Source organism: Colobus angolensis, unplaced genomic scaffold (genome assembly GCF_000951035.1).
Source record: "Colobus angolensis palliatus isolate OR3802 unplaced genomic scaffold, Cang.pa_1.0 Scaffold1, whole genome shotgun sequence".
Lineage (NCBI taxonomy): Eukaryota > Metazoa > Chordata > Mammalia > Primates > Cercopithecidae > Colobus > Colobus angolensis.
Genome location: NW_012110918.1, coordinates 235,683 through 244,467, shown reverse-complemented (window position 1 = coordinate 244,467; position 8,785 = coordinate 235,683).

Here is an 8,785-nt window from a genome sequence, read left to right as displayed (position 1 = left end):
TTCTTTAAAAAGAAGTACTAGCCTGAGAGAGTATGTTTCACTCTATGTGATAGTTGAGTTTGGGTTCTAGAATTAATCTACTTGAGTTGGAATCTTAGCTCTAGTTTTTTTTTTTTTTTTTTTGAGACAGAGTCTCGCACTGTTGTCTGGGCTGGAGTACAGTGGCACGATCTCAGCTCACTGCAACTTCCGCCTCCCGGGTTCAAGTGATTTTTCTGTCTCAGCCTCCTGAGTAGCTGGGACTACAGGCACTTGCCACCATACGCAGCTGATTTTTTGTATTTTTAGAAGAGACGGAGTTTCGCTATGTTGGCCAGGCTGGTCTCAAACTCCTGACCTCATGATGAGCCCACCTCAGCCTCCCAAAGTGCTGGGATTACAGGCATGAGCCACCGTGCCTAACCAACTCTAGCTCTTAAAAGCATAATCATTGATAAGTCTCTATGCCTGAATCTTAGTTTCCTCATCTCTAAAATGACAGTAGTACTACTACTTACTTCACAGGGTGGTTGGTGTATACTTGCACATAGTAAATATTTGATAAATGTTATCCAATATGTTTATATTCTTTCCTAAAAACATATTTTATTAAATGTACTACATGTAAAAGGACTTTTGCTCTTAAAAGTATATTAAGAAAATATTTTCCAAGCTGGATGTGGTGGCTGATGCCAGTAATCCCAGCACTTTGGGAGGCCAAGGCAGGTGGATCACTTGAGGTCAGGAATTTGAGACCCGCCTGGCCAACATGGTGAAACCCTGTCTATACTAAAAATACAACAATTAGCTGGGTGTGGTGGCGCATGCCTGTAATCCCAGCTACTCGAGAGGCTGAGGCACGAGAATCGCTTGAACCTGGGAGGTGGAGATTGCAGTGAGCTGAGATCGCGCCATTGCACTCCAGCCTGGGCAATAGAGCGAGACTGTCAAAAGAAAAAGAAAATATTTTCTTATCCATCAATAAATACGTTTACATGATCTTTAATGACTGTGTAATGTTTCAACATGCTATTTGGTATCATTTACTTAACTGATCATTTTTATGCATATAGAATTATATGTGATATATTTGCTCATTTTAACATTTTGTAGTAACACCTTGAATGTGAATCTTTGTGTGATACTCTTGTTTCAAGCAACAATAACTAAAACACATACAAAAATTGTGTAGAAGTTTTCTGTGGAACTTAAATTTCATTTTCATCTCATGTTTAGGGGTTGAGTTGGAGGCTGTTTCTCGGAGCAGAAAGGTGTAAATTGCTGTCATGTGCCACTAGTGGGTCAGGGAATGGTGTCCATCAGTTGATACTTCTGAAGCACTGGGCCATCTGCTGGGATTTGTATAGGAATGTTATCCTGAACTTCAGTTTTATTTAACAATGATAACATAAGTTTAAAGAACATGCAGAGAAATCTGTTTTCAAAAGCATTTACACTACTTTTGAGTTGCAGAAACAGTATTACAAAATCTTTTTGTGGGGTGAAGGAAGATGGAATGTCTGAGTATTTTTTTTTTCCTTCTTTCAAGCAGTCTCATTCCAATCAGCAGTGTAATTGGAATGCAACTCCAATCTGGAGGAGGAAGGGGAATTTTTGGCAAGGATATACTAAGTAGTTGGGAGCTTTATTCACATTAAGCGTAGATAGCCATTCATTATGAATACAACTCAGTAAGAACAAGCATAGCATTCTCTTTCTACAACTGTGATTTACTCTGATACTATTACCTGGTTTGTTGCATATAGATAACTCCTCTCCTATCAGAAAAATAAATTATTGACCTAAATGAAAATGGTAGCATTTATTGCCATCTGTACTTCTGCAAATGGTTTTCTCTAATCGCTGCCTCAAATGAAATACAAGATTTCCATGAAGTTTAAACCATATCTTGAGAAAACAACAATGAAAGGCATTTATGACATGGTATTTGAATTTTACCTGACCTGTGAGCTCTGAGAGCAAAGGACCGTGTCGTACTTATCTTTGTATCTGCAGAAACTGTCATAGCACTTGGCACAAAGTGAGTGTTCAGGAAATGTTGAATGAGAGAGTAAATGATGTAGAAGTATTCCCTTCTCCCTAAGTATCTCAAGATGATCACACCTGCATCCATGTGAAATACAGAAGCTTTATCCAGTATGACTGACGTCAGCTTATTTTGATCATCTTTGCTAATCATTTCAAACCATCTGTCTGAAAAAGGAGTGAATACAATAGCTAGAACAAGCTAGGTTCTGGGGGTATAGACTTAAGAATGAGAAATGCTTTGAAGGAATTTGAGAAGGGTAGTAACATGATAAAGTTGTATAAGCAGACTTAATCTGGTACAAATATATGGGCTGTTTGAGACATTGTCCCTAGTGGATTCTGTAGCATGGTACTGTGGTGGTATAATGCTACATTTGTAGTTAGCATTAATAAAAATTGACTTGTGCCTGCTAAATATCTGTAGTCCAGTATAATGTTTTGTTTTAACACAAAAATTAGTGAAAAGTAATTGAATTAATTCAAATACTTCAGATTTTTGTGCCTTTCTCTATATAATTTCAATTCCATATATATAAGCTTACTAAACATTAAAGATATTGAAATACTGATAGCTGTCTAGGACAGGGGCCCTCAACCCTGGGCCATGGGCCACACAGCAGGAGATGAGCCAGTGAAGCATCATCTGTATTTACAACCACTTCCCATCGTGTATTACCACCTGAGCTCTGCCTCCTCTCAGATCAGCAGTGGCAATAGATTCTCATAGGAGTGTTAACCCTGCTGTGAACTGCGCATGCGAGGGATCTAGGTTGCCTCTCCTTATGAGAATCTAATGCCTGATGTTCTGTCACTGTCTTTCTTCACTCCCAGATGGGACTGTCTAGTTGCAGGAAAACAAGCTCAGGGATCCCACTGATGTTACATTATGGTGAGTTGTATAATTATTCTATATATATTACGATGTAATAATAATAGAAATAAGTGCACAATAAATGTAATGAGATTGAATCATTCCCAAAACTCCCTTGCCACCCCTCTACCCCCACACTGGTCCATGGAAAACTTGTCTTCCATGAAACCAGTCCCTGGTGCCAAAAAGGTTGGGGACTGCTGGTCTAGGAGAAAGTCTGTACCCCGTAGCCTTTGTTTTGTCCTCACCCACCTAATAAGATTTCTCTCCTGTTATTCCCTTCCTGCCCAGCGTTTCTCAACATTATTTTTACCTATTTTCTTTAAGAAACATTTAGAAAACAAAAATGAAACTTCTCCCACACTGCCACCCCTCCCTAGTCCCATGAGTCCTAATCTTAGCTCTACTTTCCATAGTTTCTATTACAAAAGATGAGAGATTAATTTTCTTCTAACATAAAATTATAATATTGTATATACATTTTCCAGGAGATTCTGATACCTCCTTAGTTGAGAATTTGCTGTGGTGACATAATCAGGAGTTTGTCATATTGAAATTCATGGATTCTTTGAGCATTTACCAATCTTCTGTGATTAGAACAGAGAATGAAAAGAGCAATGGGCTGTGGTTCTAGTCCCCAAGGTACATTCCCAAGAAACAAGAACAGTGCAGTAAAGCCTCCAGGATGTGAAAATAATTTATTTTTACAGATAAATAACATTACCAGTTCTTAGGTCGTGTTTTGACAATCTTCCTTTTAAAAGTTACAAATGAGAGTTTTTGCTTCCAGGGCAGAAAGTCATTTAGACAAGAACTTGCTGAAACTGCTTAGATGCAGCATGAAGCATAGCGGTCTGACCAATCCTGATATTATTTCTTTGTTTTAAGTTAATCTTGTTTCTTCTAGAATGCTAATGTTATTTTCCTTAATCTCTTGATTACTAAAATGCAATTTCTCTTCATAAACTTTGGACCTGATTTTAAAGTTCTTTGTTCTTTTGATTTTTCAACTGTTCTTTGAAACTGAATGTTACACATTTTGTGATTTTTTTTTTAAGAATTGGTTTAACACGACCGGATAAGCATGTTTTAAGTAAAGAGAAATGATAAAAATAAGATTTTTTTGAAACGTGGAGGGGGACAATGTCTCACTCTGTTGCCCAGGCTGGAGTGCAGTGGCGTGATCTCAGCTCACTGCAACCTCTGCCTCCCAGGCTCAAGTGATTCTCATGCCTCAGCCTCCTGAGTAGCTGAGACTACATATGTGTGCCACCACACCTGGCTACTTTTGTGCGTGTGTGTGTGTGTGTGTGTATTTTTAGTAGAGATGGGATTTTGCCATGTTGCCCAAGTCTCAAATTCCTGCCTCAAGTGATCTGCCCACCTTGGCCTCCCAAAGTGCTGGAATTACAGCATGAGCCACAGTACCTGGCCTAAAATAAGATTTCTTAAATCAAAATTACAATTATGTGAGGATTGGCCATTGTTATATAGTATAAAAAGCCCTCTTTTCAATGAAATTATCTATTTTAGAGTCTATTTCATTCATTCAACAGATATTTATTGAGTACCTATCAAGTGCCAGGGATAATGTGTGTTTGGCGCAGGGGATATGAAGAGATGAGGCAGGCATGATTCGTGCTGTATGGAGTTTATCACCTCCACAATTATAAACAACATTCCAAACTTAAACGAGAACAATAAAATGTGATAAGTGTTTATGATAAGTATGAGCTTCTGTGAAAATACAAGTGGGGAAGACTTGAGAGAAACATGTTCTAAAAGACATCCTTCCCTTTTGAGACCAGAAGATGAGTAGGTGAAGAAGCGTAGGAAGAATGTTTCAGGCAGAGAGAATGGCACGTGAAGGCTGTGGGCGAGAGATATACATTTGAGAAAGTAAAGGTTCGTATGGCCGGATCTTAGACTTGAGGGCCTGGAAGGGAGCTGTGGTGATGAAAATGAGGTCAGAGAGGTGAGCAGGAGCCAGGGCTTGAAGGGCATTGAAGGCAATATAAGTTTGGGCCAGAAGACCTTTGAAATAAATGTTTTAAGGATCTTAGAAGGGGAAGTGGATGGAAAGACTTAATTACATTTTTAGATCACTTCAGGTCCAGCGTGGAGAACTGGAGGGAAGTGAGGTTTTGAGGCAGGGGAATGTTGTAATTACCTAGATAGTGGATGGTGGACTAAGGTGTTGGCATCGGTAATAGACAGAAGTGGACAGATGAAGGATATTTCCGGGGTAGAATTGCTGAAAATTGTAATTGTCAGGTTTTCGGGAGGGAAGACAGTGAAGGTTGCTATGGAGATTTCTGACTTGGGTAGTGGAGTGGAAAGGAAGGCTATTTATTGGAAAGAAAGTCAACTGGAGGGAGGAGCAGGTTTGCGGGGAAGACATGATTTTTTGGGGGGAACGCATATTTGGTTTGTGGATCTGGAGTTCAGGAGAGACCTAAGGATCGGGTTTTATGGATTTAGGTATCATGATAACCATAGAGTAAATGGTAAAGACCAGAGAGAATATATGGAAAGGTGGCTCTTCGAATTTTATTTTTTGAGAGAGAGGAAGAGTTCTGTCAATCTGTTAAGCTGTGAACTCTCTCCCAGGAAAAATGTGGATTCTCTCCCCAGAAAATAAACATATGTAATAGTTTACATATAATTGCAAGGTCTACAAAAATGGACACTATGATCCTCAGGTTACAGAGTAAAATAAGAGAACCTAGGGCAAAACCCTGAAGAACTTCAAGTTTTTAGCATAGCAAGATCTGGCAAAGAGAACTTAGAATGAGTTTTATGCCATGTAGAACCAGGTGAATGTGGTGTTAAATAGAACTGGAAGAGAGGGGTTCTGGAAGAGGGAATAGTCAACAGTGGCAAATGCCCATGAGGGGGTCAAGTGCCATAAAGAAGGAAAAATATCCATTGTATGGACTTGTTAAATAGGTCTCCCGGGCTTTATAGCAGCGGTTCAGAGGCACTGGTGAGGGAGGAAGCCAGATTGCAGTGGATCAAGGCATTAGTGGGAGGTAAAGAAGTAGAGTCAAAAAGTGTAGGCAGATCTTTTTAAAAATTTTTTTAAATTATACTTTAAGTTCTGGGGTACATCTGCAGAACGTGCAGTTTTGTTACATAGGTATACATGTACCATGGTGGTTTGCTGCACCCATCAACCCGTCATCTACATTAAGTATTTCTCCTAATGCTATCCTTCCCCTAACCCCCCACCCACCAAGAGGCTCCAGTGTGTGATGTTCCCCTCCCTGTGTCCATGTGTTCTCATTGTTCAACTCCCACTTATGAGTGAGAACATGCAGTGTTTGGTTTTCTGTTCTTGTGTGAGTTTGCTGAGAATGATGGTTTCCAGCCTCATCCATGTCCCTGCAAAGGACATGAACTCATCCTTTTTTATGGCTGCATAGTATTCCATGATGTATATGTGCCACATTTTCTTTATCCAGTCTATTATTGTTAGACATTTGGGTTGGTTCCAAGTCTTTGCTGTTGTGAATAGTGCCATAGTAAACATACGTGTGCATATGTCTTTATAGTAGAATGATTTATAATCCTTTGGGTATATACCCAGTAATGGAATTACTGGGTCAAATGGTATTTCTGGTTCTAGATCCTTGAGGAATCGCCACACTGTCTTCCACAATGGTTGAACTAATTTACACTCTCACCAACAGTGTAAAAGTGTTCCTGTTTCTCCACATCCTCTCCAGCATCTGTTGTTTCCTGACTTTTTAATGATCACCATTCTCACTGGCGTGAGATGGTATCTCATTGTGGTTTTGATTTGCATTTCTCTAATGACCAGTGATGATGAGCTTTTTCTCATGTTTGTTTGCTGCATGAATGTCTTCTTTTGAGATGTGTCTGTTCATATCCTTTGCCCACTTTTTGATGGGGTTGTTTGGTTTTTTTTTTTTTTTTTTGTAAATTTAAGTTCTTTGTAGATTTTGGATATATTAGCCCTTCGTCAGATGGATTGCAATTTTTTTCTCCCATTCTGTAGGTTGCCTGTTCACTCTGATGAGTTTCTTTTGCTGTGCAGAAGCTCTTTAGTTTAGTTAGATCCCATTTGTCTATTTTGGCTTTTGTTGCCATTGCTTTTGTTTTAGTCATGAAGTCTTTGCCCATGCCTATGTCCTAAATGGTATTGCCTAGGTTTTCTTCTAGGGTTTTTATGGTTTTAGGTCTTAACGTTTAAGTCTTTAATTCATCTTGAGTTAATTTTTGTATAAGGTGTAAGGAAGGAGTCCAGTTTCAGTTTTCTGCATATGGCTAGCCAGTTTTCCCAACACCATTTATTACGTAGGGAATCTTTCCCCCATTGCTTGTTTTTGTCAGGTTTGTCAAAGATCAGATGGTTGTAGATGTGTGGTGTTATTTTTGAGGCCTCTGTTCTGTTCCATTGGTCTATATATTTGTTTTGGTGCCAGTACCATGCTGTTTTTGTTACTGTAGCCTTGTAGTATAGTTTGAAGTCAAGTGGTGTGATGCCTCCAGCTTTGTTCTTTTTGCTTAGGATTGTATTGGCTATGAGGGCTCTTTTTTGGTTCCATATGAAATTTAAAGTAGTTTTTTCCCAATTCTGTGAAGAGAGTCAGTGGTAGCTTGATGGGGATAGCATTAAATCTATAAATTACTTTGGGCAGTATGGTCATTTTCATGATATTCATTCTCCTATCCATGAGCATGGAATGTTTTTCCATTTATTTGTGTCCTGTCTTATTTCCTTGAGCAGTGGTTTGTAGTTCTCCTTGAAGAGGTCCTTCACATCTCTTGTAAGTTGTATTCCTAGGTATTTTATTGTCTCTGTAGCAATTGGCTCTTTTTGTCTGTTATTGGTGTATAGGAAAGCTTGTGATTTTTGCACATTTATTTTCTTTGAAGAAGTTTCATTATGAGGGGGAAGAGGTAGATGATGGCTGAAGGGAGGCTTGGGTAAGACTTGAGTATGTTTAAATGCTGACAAAGTAGTTAGAAAAGGGGGCAAGATAGAGGATATGTATAACAGCTGTGAAGATCCCCAAGAAAATGGTGTTTTGGATATGAGATAGAGGATAGTCTTAGAGAGGAGTGTAGACATTGTCAGTGGAAGGAAGGAAAAAAAGAAGGAATATGTAGATTTGGTGTCAGTGTGTTGGAGGAGATCTCATGTTTTCTCTTTCTCCGAAGTCAGGTGTGAAATCATTTCACTTCATGAATCATAGGATAGTGGTTTGTTTAAAAAAATCATCATTACCTCATTAAAACGGAAGATTGTAATTTAGATTTTTTTTGTGTTACATGTGTATTGATCCTAAGTATTCTATTCAATTTATATTATGACAAAAGTTTGGGAGGAGTTCTTCTAAATCCAGTTTGTGATTTGTTATTCTTAGTTATGGCCCTAGTTTTCATGATCAATTGAGTTTTTATATTTTTAAAAACAAAACTCTTAAGACATGGCCTAAGGGAGTTTTGGATATTGTGCTTACTTAATAATTTTATTTATTTACTGATGACATCTGTCTTCAAAAGGTTTTTTTGTGTGAACTCTTACAGTGATTAGTTATATTTATTTAGACTCATTCCCAAGTTTATGTCAAATGAGCTTTTATACACTAAACTTCCAGTAACTGTAATTCATTTCAACTGTTAGTAGAAGTGGATAGAAATACCAAACATTACATTCATAGGTATTTTATAAACTAAAATTTACATATATGAAAATTGGTGTTTTTCTTTCTCTTGTATCAAGTTTGAGTTAAAGAAGTTTTAAGTTTATGAGTCTGTAAGCTTGCTTATTTATTTATTTATTTATTTATTTGATTTATTTATTTATTTATTTATGAATGACAGAGTCTTACCCTGTCGCCCAGGCTGGAGTACAGT